We start from the raw sequence: 9935 nt of genomic DNA, 5'->3' as shown, positions 1-9935 counted from the left end.
AGCCAGGATGGTCTCGATCTCCTGACCTCGTGATCTGCCCGTCTCGGCCTCCCAAAGTGCTGGGATTACAGGCTTGAGCCACCGCGCCTGGCCGTTTGTTTGTTTTTTTAATAGAGATGGGGTCTCACTATTTTACTCAGGCTGGTCTCCAATTCCTGGGCACAAGCAGTCCTCCCTCCTCTGCCTCCCAATGTGCTAGGGTTACAGGTGTGAGCCACTGCACCTGGTCAAATTACCCTATACATTTAATTCATATTCTTGTCATATCTGTTGTTTCAAATTATGAAACTTTTGGAATAAGGTGGAACTGTGAGAACTGGAATGAGGTCTTTAGATGAATTTAGATACCATGAGTATAATTATGTGTAATTAGCTAGGCTTGGCTTATTTAGAAACAATGTAGTGACTGCTCCTCAGGGAGTTAACTTGCAAGGGAATGCCAGTTGATCTCACACTGCACACAAATTGTTCCAATTGCCATCACATCCATATGTCATCTCAGATCTCAACATATCCTCAGGGAGACAAGTGCAAAATTCTGCCTGAAAGAAGTATCATATGTATCATATGTCAATAATATTGTAGCATTATTGTAACTTGTAGCTGAGTATTATTTGTAGAAATTGATTTTTCATTTGTTACAACCATAAAAAAGAAACATATTTTAGATGAGGCAAAAATATCTATCTGTAAGGGTGTATTAAAAACAATGTTCTCCATTCAAAGAATTCATTTGAGTATCTTCAGATGGTTTTGAAGATTACTCAAATGGTTGACTGAAATCTGGTCTACTTGAGATTAGAAGACCAGAAATTCCTTTTATATTCTAATAAAGAAAATGCAAATAATTAATAAAATAAAATAAAATGTTCATGTAAATTATCATAAAAGGGATCTTCTCATCTTAACTATATACTTCAGGAGAGCCTAAACAGATAATTCTACAGGGTGACGAAAAGTAGATTGGAGAAGTGAATACTGTCATCCTTATAATGGTCTGCAATGGCTAGACTCATAGTCTGTGAAAGATACTAGAAGAAAAATGTAATTTTTGAAGCAGCAGAAGCTAAAAGGCAACCTCTGATTACCAGATACTTTTCTATGAAAATCAGCCATGCTGATTGGTTATCATATATATAATATATATATACACACACACACACACACACACACATACACACACACACACACGAGCAAAAATCAGAGATGCTAAGTTTCTTGAGACAATTTTGGTAATGGAGTCGATATACTATATATATATATATACACACATACACACACGACTAAAGTCTTTAGACATATATATGTCTACAGTTATATATATATTATATATATGTGTGCATATGCATATATATACACACATACAATTTTAAACTTAGTAAATAAGGTCCAGATATTACCCACTACAATAGAGAGAATAAAATCCTCTTCTGCGAACAGACATGTATTAGTTCACAGACTCAAAGTACAGACCCAGGACTCGAAGAAAGATTGCAGGACAGTACACAAGGATATAATTCAGGCATTCCTTCTGTCATTTGCCAGTGGCACTCAGAATCATTTCCAAAGATATAATATATGGAGAAAAGTAATATACTGAGATGTTTGTATAGTTACTTGTCACTGGCTCGGAAGCATCATTAACCCTTGGATGCACAGAATGCTACCGCCATCCATGGGTTAGAGAGGGCCCGTGGAGTCCTGTGATAAAAGCGATGTTTGCCAATTTCCATCACACAATGGACCTAGAATATCCATGGGTTCACCCTGTGCTTGTTTCACCAGCTCCTGAATCATAAAGTTGCCAGGCCAGTGGATCTCAAAATCTGATGCATGTTTCTGTTTACAATAATTTAAAAAAATAATACTGAGATTTCATTGATGTATTTTTTTTAACCGGGTTAGGATTTGTGTTGATGAAGCAAAAGCAACAGTGCGTAGACCTGCTGGCAATTTAACATGAATAAAAACAGTGACACTGACAGTACTAGCAAGTCATCATATTCTTCTCCATCTTGCATTTACAGCACACACATACATACACACACACACACACACAAATGACAGCTTTACTTTAGAATGTTCTAATGAAGTAGCACAAATTGTTATTTTATTAACTCCTTAACATATGTGACAAAATTTGAGACTGTGTTAAAAAGTATTTTTGCTGAATATCAATGTTCACTAATTTCCTAGAGAAAAAGCACTTATGCACTTCTTTCAGTTACAAGCTGAACTAACTACTTATTTCGTGGAAAAAGGTTTTCACTTGAAAGAATTGCTGGAACAAAATTATAGTAGTCATGATTTAGGCACTGGGCAGATATTTCCTTGAAAATAAATAAAGCAAGTTTGTCTTTTCAAAAAACGGAGAGTATTTGTTGCCAATGATAACATTCTAGCTTTCAAGTGGAAAATTAGAATTTCATAAAGCTTGTATCTGCCACCGTGAGCTTGACAATTTCCCCACACTTCAAGTCTTTTCAAATAAGATTTATGATATTATTTATGAATGAGATATTTGATGTTGCATAATAAAATGTGTCAGAATTGGAAAGTTTTGCACAACACCATGAATTAATATTTTCCAAATGATCAGTGCATGATGTTGCAAAATCATGCAGGCATAAAAGATCCATTCAAAGTTCAAATGGGCTAATGAAAAAGAGTATGAAATTTATAAATAAGATTGCAGGTTCCACATTGCAACTAACCTTTAAAAAACTACCTCTTTTTAAGTTTTGTTGTAGTATTAAAGAAGTAGAGACACAATTATCTGAAAAAGCTATTAATGTATGCCTCCCTTTTCTAGTAACATGTCTGTGTAAGACCAGATAGTCTTCACATCATTTAACACAATAAGCATGTAACTGATTATGAAAATTCAAGAGCATTCTATTAGTACAGATATTAAAGAGATATGGAAAATTGTAAAACAATGCTCCTCTCACTATTTTAGGCAATTATAGTCAGATTTTCAAAAAAAATTTTGCATGATAAGCTTCTTGTAATGGCTTACTATTGTTTATTTTCAGTGAATTTACAAATACCTATTTAATTTTTTTGTTTTAATGTCTAACACAATAAATATCAATAGATTTTACCCATATAAACAAAATCTCTTTGGAATCCTCAGTAGCTTTTATAGAGTGTAAAGTGACTGTAGGCCAAAAATGTTTGAACCATTCTACACAGATTCAGCAATAAAAGTTTTGCTTTTTTTTTTAACTTTTAAGTTCAGGGGTACATGTATAGGTTTGGCATATAGGTAAATTTGTGTCATGAGGGTTCGTTGCTCAGATTATTTCATCACCCAGGTATTAAGTTCAGTATCCGTTAGCTATTTTTCCTGATCTTCTCCATCCTCCCACCCTCTGCCCTCTGGTAGGCCCCATTGTGTGTTGTTCCCCTCTATATGTCTATGTGTTCTCAACATTTAGCTCCCACTTATAAGTGATAACATGAGGTATCTGAATTAGCAAATAAGATAAATAGTAACTTCCTGCATTAGTTTGCTTGGGATAATGGCCTCCAGCTCCATCTATGTCCCTGCAGAGGACATGCTCTCATTCATTTTATGGCTAAGTAGTATTCCATGGTGCGTATGTACCACATTTTCTTTATCCAGTCTATCACTGACGGGCATTTATGCTGGTTCCATATGTTTGCTATCATGATTAGTGCTGCAGTGAACATACATGTGGATGTGTTTTTGTAATAGAATGATTTATATGCTTTCTGGTATATACCCAGTAAAGGGATTACTGTGTTGAATGGTGTTTCTGTCTCTAGGTCTCTGAGGAATCGCCATACTGTCTTCCGCAATGGCAGGACTAATTTACACTCCCACCAACAACGGAAAGGTGTTCCTTTTTCTCCACAAAGTCGCCAGCATCTGTTAGCTTTTGACTTTTTAATAATAGTCATTCTGACTTGTGTGAGATGATATCTCACTGTGGTTTTTATTTGCATTTCCTTAATGACAAATCATGTTGAGCTTTTTATATGTGATTGTTGGTCGCATACATTTCTTCTTTTGAGAAATGTCTGTTCGTGTCCTTTGCCCACTTTTTAATGGGATTTTTTTTCTTGTGAATTTGTTTAAGTTCCTTATAGATGCTGAATATTAGACCTTTGTCAGATGTATAGTTTGAAAAATTTTTCTCCCATTCTATAGGTTTTCTGTTCACTCTGTTGATAGTTTCTTTTTCTGTGCAGAAGTTCTTTGGTTTAATTGATCACATTTGTCATTTTTTGCTTTTGTTGCAATTGCTTTTGGCATCTTCATCATGAAATCTCTGCCCATGCCTGTGTCCTGATTGCATTGCCTAGATTTTCTGCTAGAGTTTGTATAGTTTAGGGTTTTACACTTAAGTCTTTAATCCATCTTGATTTGATTTTTTATCTGGTGTAAGGAAGAGATCAAGTTTTCTGAAACTGGCCTTCTATGCTAAATAACAAATTCAGACTAATAATGCCAGTAAATCTTATCAGTTTTATTTTCAAATTATCTCTAGAACTCAACCCTTTCTTACCATCACCACTGATACATCTCAGGTGTAAGTCTCTGTCATCTCTTATCTAGATTTTATGATTTTCCTGAATGATCATCCTCAACTTACCGTTCTTTTTAGTAATGTAATAATCATAGGAGGTGAGTTTATTGTTAAAATATATCAGGTAATGTTCTGGTTGTTCAAATTTCCAGTTATTTTATTTATGTGGGAATGGCATTTAGAGTATTAGATTAAGGAGCAGTAAATATAAGACTCAAATGGGTAAAATTCCTTACAAATATGTACTGTTCTAGAAACCAAGATTAAGTATTTTGACTCGAGTTCCCTGGAGTGTAACTCAAGAAGAGTCTGTTAGGTTGTGTAGTCGAAGCCTAAACTAAATATTGGACTACATTTAATAACTTTGAAGTTACTGAATTTTCCAAGTCTACTAGAGAGAGGAAAATCTTAGGTTGTAGAAAACAGGTTTCTGAGATCAAATCTATTATGTGTAAACTGCTTAGTGAATTCTACAAATTACTAGAGGATGTTCCATTATCTAGGCTGAGTGGGCACCAGCAACTTTGAAGGCTTTTGTGGTGCCTCACTTTTGTAGGTCAGAGACAATGTGTGAGATCCTGGGATGGAATCATATTCCATTATCTCAGTAGAAATGATGTGATGATCCTGGAGGAATAGAAGGTGATTTGTGTTAACTGTCTGACATTACATGAGCACAAGAATCACAGTAAGCCATAGGGTTAAAATAGTCGCAAAGTACTATTTAATGAGTGATCTCCAGCAATGGCTAACTAATCACAGGGTCTCTAAAAATAAACATATACCAGGCTAAGGTGTTGCTTGACATACATCAAAGGAAAAATTTAAGAAGCATAGTTCCTGAAAGAGGGAATTTATGTCTTTAACACAGTTTTTAGCACTAAACTAGTTTCCAGACCTGGAGTTCCTTGATTGAAGAGGAGACTGTGTCTTTTCAAGGAAAGATCCTGCTTCACAGTCACAAGTGTATTCCGTAAATATTCCTTTAGTTATCCTCCATTTTCTGGGTGAGAGTAGACTTGGAAAACATTAATAGCTATATTTGTATTAGACATTAACTCTGAGCATACACTAACCATTAGAGACTCAAAATGCCACTGAGGTTCAGGAGTAACAATGCAGACTTGAAGAAATCATAGATTAAATAGAGAGCTCAAGTCCATCTAACACTACTTCTAGTGGAATTATGAACCCATTAATAGTTGCTGAACTCACATGAGGGCTCCTATGGTGGTAAAGGCTTAATAGAAGCCCCAGTAACCTCCCACCCTCACTTTAAATTAAAGGTATTGGTTTAACTCCTTTTGGAGGAAGCATCAAAGATTAATGCCACTGTGAAAATTCTGAGAGACGAAGAGGTGATGACTCCCATCTTAGCCCCATTGCCCAGAGAAAGTAATTTGTGGGGCAGAGAACAATAACAAATTATTAGAACTATAGTTATTTGGTGATGCCAATCAGAGCTGCAATTCAAGATCTGTTACCTCTTTTTGAGTAAATCTACAAATGCTTAGAGAACATAGCTACTAACTCACTAATAAGTGAGATCTGAAGCAGGCTGTATTTGTAGAATGAGCAGTAATATTTATTACCTTATCTCTCTTTGTCACATTATAGTCCAGAGGAATTTTATTAATCTTGTTAGTTGTCTTAGATTAGAATTTTCCAAAAGCAACCAAAAATTTGAGTGTAGTGTTTATTTGCACATTATTCCAGGAAACAACAAAAAAAAAAATGGGGCAGGTCATCAACAATATCTTATCCAATATCAAAAAATAATCACACTGGACATTTAATTTATAATATTATAATAATTAGACTTATCTTAATCTTATATTAGAAAAGTCTTAGAACTTAAGTAAGTTGTAAATAACAGAAATATATTGCTTATAGTTCTAGAGGATGAGAAGTTCAGATTTGGTATCTGGAATAGGGCCTCTTCCCCATAAACAGCATTTCTAATTGTGTCTTCACTTGGTGGAAGAGGAAAATAACCTCCTTTGAATTTTTTATTATAAGGGTGCTAATCCCATTTATGAGGGCTCTGCCCTCATGGCTTAATGACCTCCTAAAATGCACCACCTCTTAATATTATCACACTGGGGATTAGGTTCCCACATATGAATTCTGGGACCATAGAAGGACTTTATGAGCAGAAAAATAGTGAGTATTATGCATATAGATATTGGAAAATAAGTGCTTATCATTGAAGTATTTAAAGCTAGAGTAGTCTGTTGCATTTCAGGAAATCCTTTCTAAAACTGAGACATAAATTGCTATGCTTTGCATTGCCCATTGTGAATAAAGAGACACACTATTTGGTTGTAGTATTTGCTCTATGGAATTCCTTTTAAGCCTCAGTAGCAAAAGAATGGTAGAGATCCCTAAAGATTTGACATAAGGCCATACTCTTTTCTGCCATTTAAAGACTAGTCAGTCTGAGTCCTGACTAGGTACTTAGCAATGGTAAAAATGGAATTACTGACCATAGGACATCAAATGAATCTCTGACTGGAATGCCTAGTCATGAACCTGATGTGTTTGATACATGAAACCATAAAATGAGATCTGTATATCAATATTCCAATAAAAAAAGTGTATGTGATGTATTCACCAAATAAACCCAGCAGATATGGAAGGCATGAATAAATTGCAGGCCTATGGCATAGGCTCTCATTGCTTTACTGTCTCTTCTTCAGCTGAACGTTGTGGAGAATACCCTATGACTAATGGAGAAGGAAATGAAAGGATTTGGTTGATAGAGATCCATAGCATGGCAGCACCACTTTGAAGAGAACAATTGTAATACAGTTATAGCCAGGGATGTCTCTGAAAGATGGCAGGAAATAGGAATTTTGACAGCAAGCAGAATTGTAGGTTTTAAATGTAATTTTTCAGTGTGTTTCTGATGATCTGAGATACAGATTTACACTCACTCATGAGCAATGGCAAATGAGTTGGTCAGGTCGTCAGATTCTTAGGAAGAAAAAAATTATATTAATGACAAGAAATTTTAGGTGTATATTATATGGTTACACTTCTTGGGCTAGGCCAAGATAGTTCTGCATTGTTGATTGCCTACTAGAGAGCATCAACAGTCTAAAAGACTAACTGTTCAGGTAGAAGAGATGATATTGGATGTTTGTTACATTTGTCAGTTAGTGTTTTTCACAAATGCCCTCAATTTTTGTACAATGGGCCCACATAAAAAGTCACTATTTTCATTACAGTGATGCGTAGACATAGAAAACGGTCTTACCATCACAACAGTTTGTTAGACAACAACAGAAACCACATAGAAGCTTTAATACAGTAGCATCACCTGTAGAAATTTGCAATTATCTGATGCCAGGTTGATAACACTGAAGTTTTCCCTTTATGGAGAGAGCTTTGCTTTGTCCTCCCTGGGACATATATTCTACGTTAGTATTTGCTTTCTCTGGCCAAAGCCTGCCTGTCAGCACCTCTATTTGTGGCTTTATGGACAGATAGATATTCCACACAACATCACTTCTAACCAGGGGAAATTTTATTACAATTTAAATGTAGCAAAAAATGTATTCCTTAGTTATTCACAGGCATTTCTGCATTTTATATCACATGGAAGCAGCTGATTTGATAAAATGATTATGTAAACTCCTACGGGCTCAATTATGTTAATGACTGGGAGACAAATGTAAGCTTGGGTTGCTGTCCTGCAGAATGTGCTATGTGCCTTTAGCGCTAATTATATGGTGTATTCTTTTCCACATCAAAATGCATCAGCTGGGATATGTATGTGGGAGTGGTCATTCTCACTATTGTACTTCACAACCAATTAAAAACTATTTAGAAATGTCAACTAAAGCTAAACATATCTTTAATTCCATTCGTAGTTATTTACCCGACAGAATTGTACAAGGTAACAAGCAAATATTCATTAGAATATTTTTGGCATCATTGTATGTAATACACAAGTGGACCTCAAGAATAGATATCTGAAGTTTATTCTGAATAAAAAGGTATGCCCATGTCAAACTCTAGAAAATTTTCAAAGAAACATTCATCTCAATAGTTTAAACTTTAAATCTCACTGTTAGACTATAATATCTGCACAGGACATACGTTTTACAAACTCTGCAATAACTTTTTCAATGGAAAATCATGATTTTGTTGCAGTTCTAGTTCACTTCATTAATTTGTTAGGCACAAACTTTGTTTACATTAAATACAAACAATAAACCAATTTTTTCACTCACTATTTTGCACTTACATATTGTATATTACTACAACCTCAAAAATTAGAAGTGACTCAGATTCCTATTCAACTTTTGAAATGTGCAGAAATAGGCTATTAGTGGTTAAAAAGATGAAGCATGAAATCTAGATTAGGTAGAAGATAACTTGAAAAAAAAAAAAGAGACTTGTGGATAAGGCAAATATACATTAATTGGTTGGAGGGCCTAATGCAACCCAAGAATATTGTCATCAAACAGTGAGATACAACAGTGAGGAAAGAAGATAATCTTGGGGTTTTAACCAAGGTCCAGGGGCATAGATTGGAATTTGTACCATGTGCTATTATTGCCTCAAACAAAATCTTTATTCTTTTTTTAACCTTCATTTTAAGTTTAGTGGTACATGTGCAGGTTTGTTACATAGGTAAACTTGTATCATGGTGGTTTGCTGGACGGATTATTTTGTCACCTAGGGTTTAAGCCTAGTACCCATTAGTTATTTTTTCCGGATCTTTTATTGATCTCTACACACTGAAGGCTACTTTCTTTGAACCCTTGTCACCATGTGACTTAGAGTCTTATTTTGTCCTGCAATGCACACCTGCCCTGTGTATAGGGTAAGCTAGAAATACCTCAGTTAATCTCTGGGAGCATCCTTCAACCAATGATATTCATGATGTTGGTAAATAAATACCATAGCTTTTTCATCCCCTATTTGATTTGTCATAACTCAGAAATATGTAAAATTGTCTTGCGACATTTTCTAAAGGAATTAAGCTGCAGCCACATACAGTATAAAAACAATTAATGAAAAAAATTTGTTGTATTTTTTCCATTTTCTGCCTTACTCATTTCTTTGTATTTCCTAAAATTACTTCCTAAAAAGCCATTCAGACTTAAATCTTTGTCTCACTTTCTGCTTCTAAGGAATTCCAAACTAGTATAGAGGTTTTCTCAAAGAATGATGGTGAAGATAATTAGGAATGAGAATGTCAAAGCATTTAAAGCCAAGAATATTCATTAGGTAAACTGTAATAATTTTGAGGTTATTTTGAATGACTGCAAAAGCCAAGATGAGGAAGAAACTGGTGAGTCTGATAGCAAAGTCTGGATTTTTATTTTATTTATTTATTTATTTATTTATTTATTTATTTATTTATTT

This window comes from Colobus angolensis, unplaced genomic scaffold (genome assembly GCF_000951035.1).
Source record: "Colobus angolensis palliatus isolate OR3802 unplaced genomic scaffold, Cang.pa_1.0 Scaffold218, whole genome shotgun sequence".
NCBI lineage: Eukaryota > Metazoa > Chordata > Mammalia > Primates > Cercopithecidae > Colobus > Colobus angolensis.
This window is presented reverse-complemented; position numbering follows the sequence as displayed.